This window comes from Sapajus apella, unplaced genomic scaffold, assembly GCF_009761245.1.
Source record: "Sapajus apella isolate SASKATOON/1434 unplaced genomic scaffold, GSC_monkey_1.0 scaffold203, whole genome shotgun sequence".
Lineage (NCBI taxonomy): Eukaryota > Metazoa > Chordata > Mammalia > Primates > Cebidae > Sapajus > Sapajus apella.
Genome location: NW_022437143.1, coordinates 896446 through 916529, shown reverse-complemented (window position 1 = coordinate 916529; position 20084 = coordinate 896446). Strand labels below are relative to the sequence as shown.

Here is a 20084-nt window from a genome sequence, read left to right as displayed (position 1 = left end):
AGATTTTTAAAATACTTTTGATTTTAATATTGCATTATTTGTTGCTTCTCCCAGTTAGTCTATAGTGAGAGGCAATTCCTCCATATATTTATGCTAAATAATTCTGTTTTTATAACCTTTAGCCTGATGCCTAGGGAACAAGCTAGGTTTTTTTCCTTCCTTCCCTAATGTTTTGTTGTACCCACATCTCTCCCTTATTTTGGCAGAAGGAGCACCCTCTCCTTTACATGGGAGAGAAGGAGCAAAGGTTGGGTACGGATGCAGCCCTGTTTATTCGCCTGGTGGTTCCAAGTGATGTCTTGCATTTTCTGTGGGAAGTAGGAAGTGGGGTTATCTGAGAGTGAAGGAGCCAGGGAGGGCAACAGAGACTGAGCTGTACTGTGGTGCCACAAGCTTCCCTAGGTTAAGGGGAGCACAATGAATACCCGTGCTAGAATAAAGTCAGTCAAAACATGCATCTCCATGCTTGGGTTGAGCTCTTGCTTTCAACTGAAACACTGATTTGGTCTCCCTAGAAACAGCCAAAATGTTACTCATTCTTAATTTCATGTAGTGTTTTAGAAATTATCATTTGGCTTTCTGGGCAGGAAAACATTAAAGCTTGACTCCTGTTTCATTAGTTACAAGATTTATATAGATAACATGTGATACTGTGAATACTAAGGTTTCCACATTAACTTTTTCTGAATTTTTTTAAACATTAAAGGTGCACGTTCAGTTTACTTCCACAGTCCAAAGCCATTTCGAGTATTTGCTTCTTATTGGAGGAGCTCTTGTGCAATGGGGCCCCTTAGGGTGAGGCCTTTGGTACACTTCCTGCTGAAGCTGCTGGTCACTAACAGCAGAGTATGTTTTATGTTGGATATGCTGGCTCAGACTGATGGGAAAAGCCAGTGGAGCTTTTAACATGCCTGTTTTAAAAGTGGGTAAAGAATCAGCTGAGGAATATGACCTTCCTAGAGTAGGCAAATATTTTCTCTCTGTTCAGATTCTGTAAAGATTACAGATTTGTCTAAAATATAAAAAGCTTCTGCATAACCAAGGAAACAACAGAGTAAAGAGACACTCTAAGGAATGGGAGAAAATATTTGCAAGCCATACATCTGATAAGAGATTAATATCCAAAATATGTAAAGAACTCAAACAGCTCTATAGGAAAAGAACAAGTACTCTGATTAAGAAAGGGACCTGAAGAGACATTACTCAAAAGAAGACATAGATGACTGACAGATACATCAACAAATGCTCAACCTCAATAATCATTAGGGAGATGCAAATTAAAACCACAGTGAGATATCACCTCACAGCTGTTAGGATGGCCTTTACCAAAAAGATGAAAGACAGCAAGCTTTGGCAAGGGTGCAGAGGAAAGAGAATGTTGATGCACTGTTGGTGGGAATGTAAATTACTACAGCCATTATGGAAAATAGATGGAGGTTCCACAGAAAACAAAAATAAAATTAGATGATTCAACACTCCTGCTCTGAGTACTTACTGGAAAGATTGAAATCTATATGTCAAAGAAATGTCTGCTCTCACATTTTCATTGCAGCACTATTCACAGTGGCCAAGTTGTGGAATCAACTTAAGTATCCATCATTGGATGAAGAGCTAGAGAAAACATGGTATATATAAGTAATGGAATGCTATTCAGCCTTCAAAAGGAAGACATTTTATTATTTGTGACTACATGGATGGAATTGGAAAGGATTATGCTGAGTGAAGAAAGCCAAAGACATAAAAAACAAATACCACATGTTCTCACTTATATGTGGGATCTGTGACAGTTAAACTCATAGAAGCAGAGAGTAGAATGGCAGAGGCTGGGAGCAGGGGAGATGGGGAGATGATGGTCAAAGGGTGCAAAGCTTTAGACAGGAGAAATAAGTATCATTATTTTGAGATCTATTGCACAGTGTCCTGAGTGTAGGTAATAATTGAGTAGTGTACATTTCAAAACACTGAGAGTAAATTTCAGATATTCTTGTTACAAAATATGTGAAATATTTGAGGCAATGTATATGTTAATTTGCTTTAATTAATCATTCTACATTGTAGTCAAAAATCATAACATCACTTTTTACCCCAGAAATATATACAACTATAATTTGCCAATGTATTATTAAAAAGTCTATAAGCCAAAAAATTTAAAAGATGATCAAGACCTAGTTGTTTTTTTTTTAATTTACCTTCCAGCTAATTGCTAAAAATTCTGCTATGTATTTGGCAAAAGTCAAGAGTGAAAGGAACAGGAAATTATGAGACGGGAACAATTCAGTAAAATTTCCTTCTGTTCTAGTGGCACTTTTTTGATTTCTCAGAGTCGGCAGAGTCTGGAGGCCCTTCTGGGCTTGCCTGTGGGTAAGAAGCTTGCCCAGGTTAACATGACTGAGTTTTGGCTGACAAAAATGGGGTTTTTCCTTACTGTCAGGTAGAATTTTGCTTAAATTGGGCATGAAGATTGATTGATCACCATTTTCCTTAAAAATATCTGAAAGGAAAAATTCATAATTTCAGTGTTAACCCATCCTAATGTCTCCTAGTTCAAGAGTGATCTGCTTAATGTCTGTTATAAATTATTCTTGCTGTTAATTTATGGATAGTTTCATTTTCTCTGCCCAGTGGAAACAGGCATCAGTCCACACACAGAAAACTGTCAGTAGTCATGGATGTTTTTCTTCTTCTACCTTTACAGCTATTTGCAAATATTTAACAAAGGGAGATTAAGTTCCATTATTACCCCATCTTCAGTAGGTCTTCTTTTACTGAGGGAACTGAGGCTTTCTCAAGAGATTTTTTGGCATCTTAAACAATTTGGATTTGTGGTTAACGTTATGGTAGCAGAAGCCTGAGTCATGAAAATGGTACTTAGAGATGGAAAAGATGTGTCAGTGTCCAGCCAACTATTCCCAGAATGGGATTTCATTACACATGCTGTCTGCAACATTAGCTAAGATGATAAGAAATTGTTTCTATGGAAAGTGTCTGCTCTGGTTTGTGTGTGAGTATACCTGGATATGCATATTTTGTTATTTGTCCAAATAGTATTTTAAGTTTTGAAGTTTAGAAATATGACACCGAGAAAGACTGAAATCGAACATAATTTATCTCACTGACATACCACAGTTGCTTCTTACTCACAAGAAAAATGAAGAAATCTGGTTCTTAAAATATGACCCTTATCTTTCCTCTTTCATGTGGATGAGTCGTCTCAGTAGCCGTCAAAACAAATTTGAAACCTGAGTTTTTGTGTCAGGCTGTCTGTGTGTTGCTGCAGCCTCTTGCTGGTGGTGAGATCCTATAAAGGGCTTCAAATACACGTGTTTAGGAACCTTAAATTGTTCACATTGAATGCTATCAGTATGCTAAGGACATAGGAGGACCTAGGGAAGCTATGAGAAGGGAATGTATTGGAGAGAAACAGGAAGATTAGGGGACTGGAACAAGGAAGGAAGAAGAGAGAAGGATCTGCCTTTGGGGAGTGATATGTTATGATTAGGAGCAGACCTTCTGCAGCCAGATGTCTCATTTCAACCTGGACTCCCCAGTTACTAGCCATGTGACTTTGAGTGAGGGAATGTGCCTCAAACTCCCTTTGCCTCAGATTCCTCATCAGTAGAGTGAGGACCATCAATGTTGCCTACTAACCGGATTAATGCACTTAATTGCAACAGAATCTGGAACAAAACAAGGTTTGAGTATCAGCTATCCTTTGTTATCATCAGAAATGCTTAGATCTGCACTGTCCAAAATGGTAGCCACTGGCCACAGATAGCTGTTCATGTCACTCTGAACTGAGATGTGCCATTTAGTGAAAAACACGTGAAATTTTAAAGACAGTACAAAATGAAGTGTATCAAATATTAGTACATTTTATATCACACACATGTTGAAATCATGATTTTGTGTATAATGGGTTAAATAAAATAGATTATTAAATTAACTCTTTTGAAATGTGGCTACAAGGACATTTAAAATGACCTACATAGGTCACATTATATTTCTGTTGGATAGTGCTGGTCTCTACACTTCCCCTTAAATGGCAAGACCAGAGCAAGAAAATAAAATCCTAGCTTTTACTGGAGAGAGGGAAACAGTGGGGCTTTTGGGCTTCACAAGCATCAGAGATAACACGACAGGATTGAAAGAAGCCACATCATGATGCAGCCTTCACCAGTTCTCATCCCATGAGCACAGTGCTGTGCACTATGAATTGATTTTTTTTAATGAATCCTATGCAAATGGACAGCGGAATTATGACATTCATGTAGTTGTTTAAAGTTCAGATGTTCCCAGTGCAAACGTGTAATCCACAGTTTTTTCAGTTTTCTTATTTCTTCTTTTTTAATACTGTGAGCATCAAAATATGCATTTGGCCTGGGCCTGTGTCTGCCTCTGAGAGGCCATTCCAAATCCAAGCTTCATGTGCATTAAAAAATGGAATCCTGATGCCTAATGAATGCATATGTTCTTAATTTTTGTGTTCCATATTTTATGTGGTCTGGAAAATATATTTGCTTTTAAAGCAACCAAAAAAAAAAAAAAAAAAAGCACCAAATGGAGACGTCCCTGTGTTCTAAAAGGAAAGAAGGTACTGCAGAGTTGAGTTTTGATACCCCGAGGTGTTCTTGCCATTGCTGAGAGGAGTTGGGGGACCCTATCCACTGCACACAGGTTACTCCCAGGAGTGTGCTGGGGGGGGATTGTGATAGCCTCTTAGGGTACTCCAGCTGGGACAGAATGTTTTGGGGGAGATTTGGCTCTGGTTTTGACTAAGCTTGATTTAACTTAATCCTCCCTTTTCTTGCAGTGAAATACAAGGAGTTACACTGCTTTTCATTTAACCCCATGCTGGATAAAGAAGAAAGAGAGCAAGGCTGGGTGCTGATCAATCTCAGTGAAGAATGCAAGTGGATGGGCCTCCCTAATAATTACTGGCAGCTCAGTGATGTGAATAGAGAGTACAGAGTGAGTGAAGGCATTGTGTAAAACCCAAGCACTGAAGCCACATGAAACTATGATTTCAGCTAGCTTTGCCTACCTTTAGTTTTATCTCCTTTAGGTTTTATGGCTCTTTGTAGATATCCACGTGTGGATTTCCAGGTCTGTCTTGGTTATTGTCAGTTGTATTTCCAACTTGCACCTGGAATCCAAGTATTTGAACCAGGGAAACATAGAGATCACCCCTTCTACGCCCTTCCAAACCCTTCCTCTCATGGTTGAAGAACTTAAAACCCAGAGAGGTCAGGTAGCAGGCCTCATGGACAGGCAGTTGGTGGGAGAGCTGGCCAGGATCTCATTCTCCCATCAGGTCTTTTTATAGTGTAGTGAGTGATCAGTGGGCAAGTCATGGAGACTGTGATGGCAGTTTGGCACCAGCTCCTCTGTGTGCTCACTGAACTCTTGCTTGGTACACAAGGTCACCAAGAGAATTCCCTAGGGAAATACATCTACACTCACAGGAAGGAATACAGAGAGGCAGGGAAGCTAGAGTGGCAGAATTAATCCCATTTTCTCCTTAATGATTATGGGTGGTTTCACTATTAATTTTTTAAATATTAAGTAACAAGCATAATGTGAGACCATCCTAGGGAGACTGCAAGAAGAAAAAAAAATACCCACCATCCCATTTTTAAATCATTCTTAGGTTTTAAAATTTTCTTTCAATTGCTTTCTCATTTGTATAGTTTGGTAACATTTTTCTTATATAAGTAATGCATATTCATTATTGAAAATTAGAAAATATAGAGCAAAAGGATATTAAATCACCTAAAAGTGCCATCATTCAGAGATGGCTACCGTTATTATATCTGGCCAATAGTCTTCTGGGATTTTAATGTATATATTAATTTTTTTATGTGTGGACACACAGTCAAATATATGTAACAAAAATGGAATCGTTACATGTGCCTTATGCTTTGCTTTTCTTCACATACATATGGAGACATTTTCTGTCAATAATTATATTTTATAATATAATTTAAACACTGCATAGTATTGCATAAGTATGGCTGTATCAAATAATATCTACCTGCTCTTAATTTTTAGAATTTAGATTGTCATTGTTTTTCACTATTTTAAATAATGGAGAACATACTGGTAACTATACCTTTGCCCATATTTTAATATTTTTTAAAATTATACTTAAGTTCTGGGATACATGTACAGAACATGCAGGTTCGTTACATAGGTATACACGTGCCATGGTGGTTTGCTGCATCCATCCCCTCATCATCTACAATAGGTATTTCTCCTAATGTTAGCTCTCCCCAATCCCCCCACCCATTACTATCCCTCCCCTAGCTCCCCCCAACATCACAACAGGCCCCCATGTGTGATGTTCTCCTCCCTGTGTCCATGTGTTCTTGTTGTTCAACACCTACTTATGAGTGAGAACATAGCACTGTCTGGTTTTCTGTTCTTGTGTCAGTTTGCTAAGAATGATGGTTTCTAGCTTCATCCATGTCCCTGCAAAGGACATGAACTCATCCTTTTTTATGGCTGCGTAGTATTCCATGGTGTATATGTGCTACATTTTCTTTATCCAGTCTGTCTTTGTTGGGCATTTGGGTTGGTTCCAAGTCTTTGCCATTGTAAACAGTGCCTCAGTAAACATACATGTGCATGTGTCTTTATAATTGAATCTTTTATAATTCTTTGAGTATATACCCAGTAATAGGATTGCTGGGTCAAATGGTATTTCTATTTCTAGATCCTTGAGGAAGTGCCACACTGTCTTCCACAATGGTTGAACTAATTTACACTCCCACCAACTGTGTAAAATGTTCCTATTTCTCCACATCCTCTCCAGCATCTGTTGTCTCCTGATTTTTTAATGATTGCCATTCTAACTGGCGTGAGATGGTATCTCAATGTTTTGATTTGCATTTCTCTTTTTTTTTTTTTTTTGAAAGGAAGAAAAAAAATTAAAAAAAAAAAAAAAAGAAAGAAAAAGAATACAGGAAAGGAAGAAAGAGGAAGAGGAAAAGGGAGAGAGAACAGGGGTGTTGCTTTATTGCCCAGGCTAGAATGCAGTCTAAAACTGGGTATGCCTGTAATTGTGTTTAATAATAGAGACATAAAAAAAAATGAGGGAATAAAATAATTAACAAGCAGCCAACCAATATTTCATTTAAACCTGTAAATACGTGTGATGTAGTACTGATAAGAGTGTATATTTTGTGTATTTAAAGTGGAGAGTTCTATGAATGTTAATTAAGTCTACTTGTTCCAGATCTGAGTTCAAGTCCTGGATATCGATGTTAACATTCTGTCTCATTGATCTATCTAATATTGATGTTGAAGTCTCCCACTATTATTGTGTGGGGGTCCAAGTCTCTTTATAAGTCTTATATATCTGGGTATTTCTGTATTGGGTGCATATATGTTTAGGATCTTTAGCTCTTCTTGTTACATTGATCCTTTTATCTTTATGTAATATCCTTCTTTCTTCTTTTGATCTTTATTGCTTTGAAATCTATTTTATCAGCAAAAATTGCAACTCCTGCTTTCTATTTATTTATTTTAGCTCTCCATTTGGTTGGTAAATTTTTCACCATCCCTTTGTTTTGAGTCTTTATGTATCCTTGCATGTGAGATGGATCTGGATGTAGCATACCAATGGGTCTTGGCTTTTTTTGCCTGTCTATGTCTTTGGATTGGGGGATTTAGTCGATTTAAATTTAAAATTAATAACAATATATGTGTGTTTGATACTGTCATTTAATGTTAGCTGGCTGTTTTGCCCGTTAGTTGATGCAATTTCTTAAATATGTTGATGTTCTTTATTTTTTGGTATTTTTTAGAAAGGCTGATACTAGTTGTTCCTTTCTATTTGTAGTAGTTCTTTCAAAAGCTCTTGTAAAGCAGGCCTGGTGGTGATGAAATCTCTGAGTGCTTGCTTGTTCACAAAAGATTTTATTTTTCCTTCGCTTATGAAGCTTAGTTTGGCTGGATGTAAAATTCTGGGTTGAAAGTTTTTTCTTTAAGGATGTTAAATATTGGCCCCCACTCTCTTCTGGCTTGTAGGGTTTCTACTGAGAGATCTGCTGTGAGTCTGATGGGCTTCCCTTTATGGGTAACCTGACCTTTCTCTCTGGCTGCCCTCAGTATTTTCTCTTTCATTTCAACCCTGGTGAATCTGGCAATTATGTGCCTTGAGGTTGGCCTTCTTGAGGAATATTTTTGTGGTGTTCTCTGTATTTCCTGGAGTTGAATATTGTCCTGCCTTGCTAGGTTGGGAAAGTTTTCCTGAATAATATCCTGAAGCGTATTTCCCAGCTTGGATTGATTCTCTTCGTCACATTCAGGTACACCTATCAAACGTAGATTAGGTCTTTTCACATAGTCCCATATTTCTTGGAGACTTTGCTCGTTCTTTTTTATCCTTTTTTCTCTAATCTTGTCTTTTTGTTTTATTTCATGAAGTTGATCTTCGACCTCTGATATCTTTTCTTCTACTTGATCAATTCGGCTGTTAAAACTTGTGCATAGTTCGCAAAATTCTCGTGTTGTATTTTTCAGCTCCATTAATTCACTTATATTCCTCTCTAAATTGTGTATTCTTGTTAACATTTCGTCAAACCTTTTTTCAAAGTTCTTAGTTTCTTTGCATTGGGTTAGAACAAGTTCTTTTAATTCCCAGAAGTTTCTTATCATCCACTTTTTAAAGCCAGCTTCTGCTAATGGAACACAGTCTTTCTCCATCAGGCCTTGTTCTGTTTCTGATGAGGAACTGTGATCCCCTGTAGAGGGAGAGGAGTTCTGAGTTTGGGTATTCTCAGCCTTTTTAGGCTGTTTTCTTCCCTTCGTTATAGATTTATCCATCTGTGGTCTTTATAATTACCGTCTTTATAGTTGGGTTTCTGAATGGACGTCCAACTTGTTGATTCCTGGCGCTAGAATCTGAGCAACCCACTGCTCCAGCCAAAACAGCGGCTTTAAGATTGATGGTGCTTTTCTGACTCTGCACCAAGAACCGCCACACCAAGGCAGCGGCAAAACCGCCTCACCGGCCTCAAGAGTCACGCTGGCGACAGGTGGGGCTCCTCCGCTGGGAATCTCCTGGTGGGTGAGCAACAAAAATTGATCTGAAAGTGTGGCGTCCTCTCGTTCTCTGCTCTTTCAGTGGGAGCTGCAATCCCGAGCTGCTAGTGATCAGCCATCTTGGATCTCTCTCCCAATGATTTGCATTTCTCTAATGACCAGTGATGATAAGCTTTTTTCATGTTTGTTGGCTGCATAAATGTCTTCTTTGAGAAGTGTCTGTTCATATCCTTCGCCCATTTTTTAAATGGGTTTGTTTTTTTCTTGTAAATTTGTTTAAGTTCTTTGTAGATTCTGGTTATTAGCCCTTTGTCAGATGGGTAGACTGCACAAATTTTTTTCTCATTCTCTTGGTTGCCAGTTCACTCTAATGATAGTTTCTTTTGCTTACAGAAGCTCTTAAGTTTAGTAAGATCCCATTTGTCTATTTTGGCATTTGTTGCCTTTGCTTTTGGTGTTTGAGTCATGAAGTCCTTGCCTATGCCTATGTCCTGAATGGTGTTGCCTACATTTCCTCTAGGGTTTTTATGGTGTTGGGCCTCATGTTTAAATCTTTAATCCATCTGGAGTTAAATTTTTATAAGGTGTAAGGAAAGGATCCACTTTCAGCTTTCTGCATATGGCTAGGCAATTTTCCCAACACCATTTATTAAATAGGAAACCCTTTTCTCATTGCTTGTTTTTGTTGGGTTTGTCAAAGAACAGATGGTTGTAGATGTGTGGCATTACTTCTGAGGCCTCTGCTCTGTTCCATTGGTCAATATCTCTGTTTTAGTACCAGTATCATGCTGTTTTTATTACTGTAGCTTTGTAGTATAGTTTGATGTCAGGTGGCATGATGCCTCCAGCTTTGTTTTATTTATTTACTTTATTTATTTATTTATTTATTTATTCTTTTGCTTAGGATTGTCTTGGCTATGCAGGCTCTCTTTTGGTTCCAGATGAAGTTTAAGGTGGCTTTTTCCAATTTTCTGAAGAAATCAATGGTAGCTTGATGGGGATAGCATTAAATTTATAAATTACTTTGGGCAGTATGGGCATTTTCATGATATTGAAAGATAGAATTTTAAAGATAGAATTTCTTAAAATTATTTTGACAACATGTACAAAACTTTGTGAAGGTCAAAAGGCCTTCACAAAGTTTTGTAGATGTTGCCAAAAATAACTGTGGAAAGGTTGTACCAATTTCTATAAGTTCTCAGTGGTTGTGAATGCTTGGTTCCTTATACCCTCATCAGTAAACCGTTAAAGTTTTTAAAAATGGTTGGACACCTTGATGGTGGGATGAGTGATTTCTTATTTTCATTAATCATCATATATTGATTTCTTGAGTGATAGCTTTTTATATATTCATTGACCATTATATCTTATCTCCTGATAAATGACCATTTCCAGTTACATATTTTCAATTCTGATTATTTTCTTGATCTTGTCACAAGGATTTTTTTTCTTTTGGGTTTTTTTTTTTTTTTTTTTTTTGAAACAGAGTTTGACTCTGTTACCCAGGGTAGAGTACAGTACAGTACAGCTGACTCTAGTCTAAAACTCTGGAGCCCAAGCAATCTTCCTGAGTAGCTAAGACTACAGGCATATGCTACCATGACTGCTTAATTTTTCAATTTTTTTGTAGAAATGAGTTCGCCCTGTGTTGCCCAGGCTGATCTCAAATTTTCGGGCTCAAGCAATCACCCTGCCTTGGCCTCCCAAAGTGCTGGAATTACAAGTGTGAGTCATTATGCCCAGTCTCACGAGGATTTGCTACATTGCTATATGATGCTTATATCAGTCAAGGAGATGATTGTACAATAGTCCATCAAATGAATGTACTGTAAAGTACTAAGGTATTTCTTTATTAATACACATTTAGGCCAGACATGGTGGCTTATGCCTGTAATCCCAACAATTTGTAAAGCCAAGGCAAGAAATTGCTTGAGCCCAAAAGCTTGAGACCAGCCTGGGCAACATAGGGAGACCTCATTTCTACAAAAAAAAAAAAATGTTTTTAAATTAGCTGGGCATGGAGGTGTGCACCTGTAGTCCCAGCTACTCGTGAGGCCAAGGCTGGAGGATTGCTTGAGCCTCGGAAGTTGAGGCAGCAGTGAGCTGTGATTGTGCCACTATACTCTAGGTTGTTGGGCAACAAAATGAGACCTTGCCTCAAATTTTTAAAAAAGGGCATTTAGATTGCTTAGACTTTTTTTTGCCATATGAGTAATTCTCGATGTAATAGCTTTGTGCATGTAATTTCCCCCAGTTTTAAGTTATTTTCTAAGAAAAATCTTTCCAGAATCTACCAAAAGGCATAAAGGGCCTAAATTGTTTTTAAAATTTCAGTCAGGTAGGACATTGATGTTTTCATTTTTGATCAGTATTTATTTGTTAATTTCTAGTCCCTTATATTGCAATTGGTGCACATGGCCTATAGAATTCAAATTTGGGGAATTTTTTGAAGACTTAGGTGTTCATAAAACACAGTATTCTATTTTTAATAAGTATTTTGAGTCTGGAGAAAATGTATATTCTCTATCATTTAGATATAAAATTCCATGTTTATCTAAATTGAGTTGAGTTTCTTATTACTTTGGTCCTTTTGCTCAATTGATTTTTGACAGAGGTGTGTGAAAAATTTTCTGTTATGATTGTGGTTGGACATTTTCTCCTTGCAGTTCTAACCTGTTTGCATTATATATTTAAAAGTTATGCTGCTTAGCACATATGATTTAGGACATCTGCCTGGTGTGTTCTTTTTGTCTCTTTTCCTATTAATTATTTAAATTTTGAATTTTATTTTATATAATTATATTTCCATCGTTGCTTTTTCTTTTTGTCAGAATTTGCTTGGTGTAGCTCTTATTTTTAGCCTTCCTATCTGAATGTTTTGTCCTTGTAAGCGGAGTATAGATTTTGTTTTTTACTGAATCTGAAAATTGTTTTGTGGTAAAATAATATCTGTGATATTGTTTTAGATATCATGTATTGCATGTTCTGTCAATCATGCATTTTCCTTTTTCGTGTCTATCACTGGATAGTTTTTCACTGTATTTGCTTGTAATTGTTTCATAAGTATGTACTCTATTGTTTTTCCTCCACTGAATATCCTTCATTTAGAAAAAAAGTTACTTAAATAATCCCACAAAGTAGAGGAGGAACAAAAGAAAAAAAGTTATTTGTTTATTATGGGACTCTTATGGCATACATAGAACTTTGAAGAATAACGGAATGAGCACCAGGTATAAGAATGAACATTGCCAGTGCTAATTTCCCAGACGTTCCTTCCAAATTGTCTCTTGCTCTGGCATCAGTGTTTGCAATTTGGCATTGCCATTCCCTTGCCTTTATTATAGCATTTTTACATTTCTAAATACAGGAAGTCCTCACTTAACATCTGTAGGTTCTTGGAAACTGTGACTTCAAGTGAAATGGTGTACAGCAGATCCTCAACGTCATTTTGTTCGACATCATTTTGTGATAACTATGAGGGGGAAAAAAGGTGTTGTTATATGTTCTTTTGCTTAAAAGTTGCCATTGCCAACAACCTATGGGCATGGTTGAGCAAGCACTTACTGTAGTAGTACGTGGTATTGTTTTCTGTGTTTCTATACTGCCTGCACTTGGTCTCCATATGCTGTATACAGTTTTCTGAAACTTGACTTTTCACTCAACGTGGTAACATTTGTATTTGTGATCCATTTCATTTAACAAACATGTATATAGTTACTACATGCCAGGTACTGTTCTAAAATCCTGATAAATATTAGCAAATATTAGTTCTGTGAATATTATTATTTCTATTTTATGAATGGAGAAACTATGACAAAGAGAGATTAAGTAATTGTCTAAGGCATAGATAAATTACTGTGGATGCCTATAGCTCTAATTTCTTCATTCTTCACTACTGTGTTGTATTCCATTTTGCAAATATACCATAGTTTAAAAATTATTCATCCTTCCCTCTTTCTTTCTTCTTTTTTTTTTTTTGGTGTGATTTGTTGTCATAAGTAAAGCTGTTAAGTGGCTGTGTATGTCTTGTAGTATATTGTGTAGTGTAGTATATTGTAATTTATTCTACGGATTCCTATGAACTGATGAAGATTGCTAAACTAGATTGTTAGGTTTCTACTTATGAGTAGAGTTTAAGAGCTGGAGAGTATATAGATTTGAGCTTTACTAGATTCTGGGAAATTTTTTTCTCAAGTGTTTGCCTGGACATGTTGACCTGCTTGCAGGACATGAGTTCTCATTACTCCACAGACTCCCCAAAAGTTGGTATTGATGTGATATTCGCTGGTATCCTTATTTGTTGACTCCACAGTGTCACTTCTGAGAATTTATTCTAGATTTAATAGCATATGCACACACTGATACCCAAGGTTATTATTTTATTTTATTTTATTTTTTTGAGTCAGGGCCTCACTCTATTGTCCAAGCTGGAGTACAGTGGGACAGTCTTAGCTCTCTATAATTTCTGCTTCATGGGTTTAAGCAATTTTCCTGCCTCAGCCTCCCAAGTAGCTGGGATTACAGGCATCCACCACCATGCCCGGTTAAATTTTGTATTATTAGTATTACTTTTTTTTTTTAGTAGAGATGAGGTTTCACCATGTTGGCCAGACTGGCCTTGAATTCCTGACCTCAAGTGATCTGCCTATCTCGGCCTCCCAAAATGTTGGGATTACAGGAGAGCCACCACGCCTTGCCCCAAGGTTATTTTTTGAATCATTGTTTGTAATAGCCAATATTAGAAGAAACTGAAATATCTTTAATGGGGCCAGCTAAATAATTTTTGCTCTATCCATGTGATTAACTTAGTGTATAACCATTAAAGGAAATATGGAATATTCCTATGAACTGATGAAGATTGCTAAACTATATTGTTAGGTTTAAAAAAAGCAAAGCACAGTATGGTGAATATAGTATGATACCTTTTGGTATCATACTTAACAAAGGAGGGAGAATAATAGCATGTTTGTCCAAAAGTGATAACCTAGAGTGGTGTTGGTAATGGGATGAATAGGACGTAAGGATGGAAGTGGGATTTACTCTCCTGCTTCAGCGTCACTAAATGCAATTTGGCATTGTTGTTCCTTTGCTTTTATTTATAGAATTTTATGCACCTTTTGTATTGTTTCACTTATATAACCATGTGGATTTATTAACTAATCTTAACTTTGAGCCAAACTGATTTGTATGAATTGGATCTTAATTACAGGTGAGCCACCACTCCTGGCCCTAAGGTTTTTGCATTTACCTAATCAACTAGTGAATCAGTTATTAATATGATACAAGCATTTTATGACGCTTGTTTTCTAACTCTGTCATTTCCCTTTACATTTGTTTGTTTTTTGAGACAGGGGCTCATACTGTCTCAAAACACCCAGCTGGAGTATAGCAGCACAGTTACGGCTCATTGCAGCCTTGACCTCCTGGCTCAAGCCATCCTCCCACCACAGCCTCCCAAGTAGCTGGGACTATAAGAGTGGGCCACCCTGCCTAGCTAATTTTTTTTATTTGGTGGTTTTTTTTTTTTTCTTTTGAGATGATGTCTCACTCTGACACCCTAGGCTGGAGTTACAATGGCGCGATTTCGCCTTACTGCAACTTCCATCTCCTGGGTTCAAGCAATTCTCCTGTCTCAACCTCCTGTGTGGCTGGGATTACACGTGTGTGCCCCGATGCCTGACTAATTTTTTCGTTTTTAGTAGAGACGGGGTTTCACCATGTTGGCCAGGCTGGTCTCAAACTCCTGACCTCAGGTGATCTGCCCTCCTCTTCCTCCCAAAGTGCTGGGATTACAGGTGTGAGCCACTGTGCCCGGCCTATTTTTTATATTTTTTATAGAGACAGGGTTGTGCCGTTTTATTCAGGCTGGTCTCAAACTTCTGGGCTTAAGCAATCCATCTCATTTGGCCTCCAAAGTGCTGGATTACTGGGATCAGCCACTCCTCCTGACTTCTTCTACATTTATTAGTTGATAGTCTCCAGTAAGGAAAATATTTTCATTCTTATTTCTTTATTGATTCAATTTTTACTTTATACAATGGTTAAAAACTGTCATTGCTATGCATTTGGTTGCTTAGATTTGGCCAGCGGGAGCCCTTTTAAGCTAGCTCCTTTTATCTTTTTAACATGTATCTATTATTCTTGGGCCCATCCTTTTTGATAAAATAAGATCTCCAGGGTCATCTTGTATTTTGCCTACTCAGCTCTAGAATCATCCATTTCTCTAAAAATTCTGGTTCCATTTAGTGTGGAATAGCATATAGAAACCAAGATCGAGGTGATAGATGTGCTCATTGCTATTGGGTTATTTTTTCCTCTAGCCCTTTTAGAGAACAGAGCTGGGAAAAGAATCATTTTATTTGTAAATACATTTATTTTGAAAATCATGAGGCTATGCTGATACTTCTAATTGCAATCCGTACTAGCTAGTTTGTTCTTTTCCTTCTTCCATTCCATGTATCTCTCTTAACCTGCAGTAAGAATCTTAGTTTTCTACAATAGTATATATATCTTCTCAGTTCTGCAGTACATATAGAATACTTCCAGAATTGTTATCCCACAACAAACAACAAACCTGCCACGTAGAGCTACTGATTTGCTTGAAGTTCTTTTTGTGTTTAGACTGAAGATGTATTGTTAAAGTACAGACACGCACTGCATAAAATGTTTTGGTCAGTGTTGGACTGCATATATGATTGTGTTCCCATAAGAATATATTATTGTATTTTTGCTGTACCTTTTCTGTGTTTAGATACATTTAGGTTCACAAATATTTAGCATTGTATTATAGTTGTCTTCAGTATTCAGTACATTAACATGCTGTATTGGTGTGTAGCTTAAGAGCAATAGGCTACGCCTATAACCTAGGTATGTAGTAGACTATATACCAACTAGGTTTGTGTAAGTGCATTCTATAATGTTCGTTGAATTACGGAATTCAAGAAATTTTATTTATGGGTATGTAAAACATGTAAGATTAAGATAAAGCCTAGTTTCCCTTCCTAAAATAAAGCTCATTAAAAATATATATTTTGCCTTTTTTCACTTCGTATATCTTAAAAAATCACTAAGCTCATAGAATCTCATTATTTTCTTTTTACAGCTGCATAATGTTCCATTGTGTAGTTATATCCAGTTTATTTAACCAGTTCCTGACATAATGGCACTTGGATTGTTTCTAATGTTACTGTAGTAAATAATGTCATCTGAATAATCTATAAATATTAGTAACCTTATGCAAACCTATTTTCAAATTGTTGCAGCTGTGTCTTTAGAGTTAATTACTAATGTGGGAATTGAAGCAGCAATCAAAGAATAAATGCATATATAGTTTTGTTAAATAAGTAGTTTTGTTAAATATTGCCAAATTCCCTTTGTAGGAGATAACTTTTTTGCATTTCTACCAATAGTGTGTATGAAAATACCTGTTTTCCACAATTTTGCTGTGTTGTCAGGCTTGTTAAATTTTTCCAATATGGGGGATTAAGAAATGGTAACTCCCTGTATTTTAATTATTGAGGCATTACAGCATGTTTGTTTGTTTTTTAAAGAGGCAGAGTTTTGCTGTGTTGCCCAGGCTAGGCTGCAGTGGCTATTCATAGCACATCATAGCATTGAACTCCTACTTTCAAGCAATGATCCTGCCTCAGCCTCCTTAGTAGCTGAGACTACAGATATGCACCACTGTGCCTAGCCTTTTTAACATGTTTTAGTCTTTCACAGTGTCACTCTCACCTCATTATTCTTTTTTTACAAGGTTATTCTTTTATGTTTATTTTTCCATGTGAAATTTAGTATCAAATTGCTCTAGTTCCAGAAAAAAAGCTTGTTGGTCTTTTTATGGGGGTTATGTTAAATTTATAAGTTGGAGAACTGATTTTGTGATGATACTGAGTTGACCATCAGAGCAGTAGAAGTCTTTCCATTTGTTCACATCCTTTTTGTGTCCTTCAGGAGACTAAAGTTTTCTTTATATAGGTTTGAACATTTCTAAGGTTTACTCTTAGGGATATTGTTATTGTTGTTGCTACTGAAAATGTGGTTTTCTTTTCCATGTTGTCTTCTTGTTACTGTTATTTATATAAAAACTCTTGAACTTTTATGTTTTCTAAACTGCTGCCTTAATAAATTGTTTTATAGTTTCAATTTTATGATTGATTACCTTTTTTCTTTTTTTAAGAATTTTACATGTATACTAGTTTGTCATCTGCAAATAGGGATTGTTTTACTCTTCCAAGTTATTCCTCAAATTACTTTCTTTCATCTAATAGCATTGGCCAATATATCCATACAGTGTTAAATAATAGGGAAAGAGGAAACGTCTTTTCCTTGCCTTTTTGCTGACCTTAGTTTGATGCTTTTTATGACACCACATTAAATCTTTTAAAAAGCAGACTATTAAGTTCATATTTTTTAAGCTAACATTTATTTGCCATGTGCCAGGCACAGCACTGAGTGGTAACTTACTTCATCTTCACACCTCCCTATGACATAGATACTGTTGTTATCCTGAAATTATAGAGGAGAAAACAGGACAAAGGCATTTAGGAACCTTGCCCAGGGTCACTCAGTAAATTCAGGACATAGTATTTAAAGCTGGGCCATCTGATTAATGGAACCTGGTTCTGGAACCTAGGCATGTTATACTATCTTCCCCCAATTCACATGAATATAATTTTATTAAAAAGTATTTGAAGATAAGTCTTGAAGGGAACAAACAAAATATAAAAATGGTTAGGGTAGTCGTGGGGTTGTGGCTTTTTATTTTTATTTTAAAAACTCTTTAATGTATCTTTTTGCAATAAAATGTGTTGCTGTAGTTTATAGTTTAGTTTTACAAATATTCGTCTTAGTGGATTTTTGCAACAACTCTACGAAATAGGTATTAACCTCTTTTGTAGAGCAGGAAAAAAGCCTGTAAGTACCATTGCTAGTGCAGAATTAGAGTTTAGTTTTGTGAATTATAAGGTACTGCTCCTGTTTTACTATCAGAGTCTTGGGGTCAAGGACTTTTTTTTTAAAACGGTGATGTACTTTTTAGCATTTGCTACATTGCAGCTGAATTCAAATAGGATCTCCTGCCACTTGGGGAGCTTCTTATGAACTCAGGTGGGTATGGTAGGCCTCTCAGCAAATGGGAAGTCTAATTTGGGAAATTCTGACGGAATTGAAAATTTCTAACCTACAGAAGTAATAGTATAGCATTTCATTGGTCTAGCCCTAAAGCTTAACATTTTTTTGTGTGTGGTTTTATTAAACAAGCAGTAAGAGTCAGTAATAGTTGTGGAATATTAATTAACATTGTGGTAAATATGTCATTTTGTGCAATTTTATGCAGTACTTAAACTCTTTTTTAAGTAAAATAGCCACGAATGTCTCCCTATCTGTCTTTACAAGCTACAATCTTGGAAAGAATCTTGTGTAGGGTGAGATTTGACAGAGTAATACAGACATACCTGAGAGGTACTTCAGGTTTGATTCCAGAGCACTCCCACCCACATTAAAATGAATATTGTAGTAAAATGAGGATGAAGTTTTTTGTTTCCCAGTGCATACAAAAGTTATATTTACATTATATTAGTGTTCAATAGCATTATTTCTCAAATAACAACGTACAGCCAGGTGTGGTGGCTCAAGCTATAAAGTTAGTTTTATTGAATTTGTTCATTGAAAGTTTTTTTCCAGCCAGGTGCTGTGGCTCATTGTACTTATTGTACACCAGTCAAGTACTAAGATTGGTGATGCTTCTGGCTATAGCTGATGTTATTTCTTTCTTTCCTTCTTTCTTTTTTTTTTTTTTTTTTTGAGATGAAGTCTTGCTCTGTCACCAGGCTGGAGTGCAGTGGCGTGATCTTGGCTCACTGCAACCTCTGCCTCCCAGGTTCAAGCAATTCTCCTTCCTCAGCCTCCCGAGTAGCTGAGAATACAAGTGCGTGCCACCACACCCAGCTAATTTTTGTAATTAGCACTTTGGAAGGGTCACACACACAAAAAGGTTTTTCCCCCTTATTGTGGTCTGTAGCATAGTGATTTAGGAGTTGGTCCTGGAGGCACAGTATCTGAGGTGTGTGGATCACCGGAAATCAGGAGTTGGAGACCAGCCTGACCAACATGAAGAAACTCCATCCCTACTAGAAATGCAAAATTAGCTGGGCATGGTGGCATGCCTGTAATCTCAGCTACTCAGGAGACTGAGACAGGAGAATCACTTGAACCCAGGAGGCGGAGGTTGCGGTGAGCCGAGATCACTCCATTGCACTCCAGCCTGGGCAACAAGAGCGAAACTCCATCTCAAAAAAAACAAAGTTTTTGCCCCCTCGTGGTGGTCTATAGCATAGTGATTTAGGAGTTGGCTCTGGAGGCACACTGCGTGGGTTCAGATTTCACCTTCTCCATTCAATCAGTTTTGTGACCTTGAGCAAGTTACTCTGCACCTCAGTTTCACTTGTAAAAAGTAGATAATAAAGTATGTGCCTTATAGAGTTGTTTTGAGTGGTAAATAAGTTCGTATATATAGTGCCTGGTGTATAGAAAGTAATCTATAAATGCAAATTTTTATTATTTTCTGCTGATCCTGTTTAATTGATCTAAAACATAATTCTGTTTTTTTTTTTCTTTTTATGAGTCAAGTTCTCACTTTGTCACCTAGGCTGGAGTGCAATGGTGTGATTGCGTCTCACTGCAACCTTCACCTCTCGGTTCAAGTGATCCTCCCACCTCAGCTTCCCGAGTAGCTGGGACTTTACATGTGCCACCATGCCTGGCTAATTTTTGTATTTTTTATAGAGACGAGGTTTCCCTATGTTGCCAAGTCTGGTCTCAAACTCCTGGACTCAAGCGATCTGCCCTCTTTGGCCTTCCAAAGTGCTGGAATTATAGACATGAGCCCCCATAACTTAACTTTCTACAACTTGCTTACCCATCTTATTTGCCAAATTTAGCTCTTAGTGACTTTTGCCATTTTCAACATAGTACTTACTTAGAAGTACTTAGTACTTAGAAGTACTAAGATTGGTGATGCTTCTGGCTATGTCTGATGT

General features: G+C 37.0%; 1 long non-coding RNA gene across 1 annotated transcript; it reads left to right on the top strand.

Annotated features, from left to right (window-relative positions):
* Window positions 1–10515: 10515 nt before the first annotated feature.
* LOC116544014 lies at window positions 10516–14704 on the top strand. Its single transcript, XR_004265781.1, has 2 exons — window positions 10516–10557; window positions 14614–14704. It is a non-coding gene; the product is annotated as an uncharacterized LOC116544014 (long non-coding RNA).
* Window positions 14705–20084: the final 5380 nt, after the last annotated feature.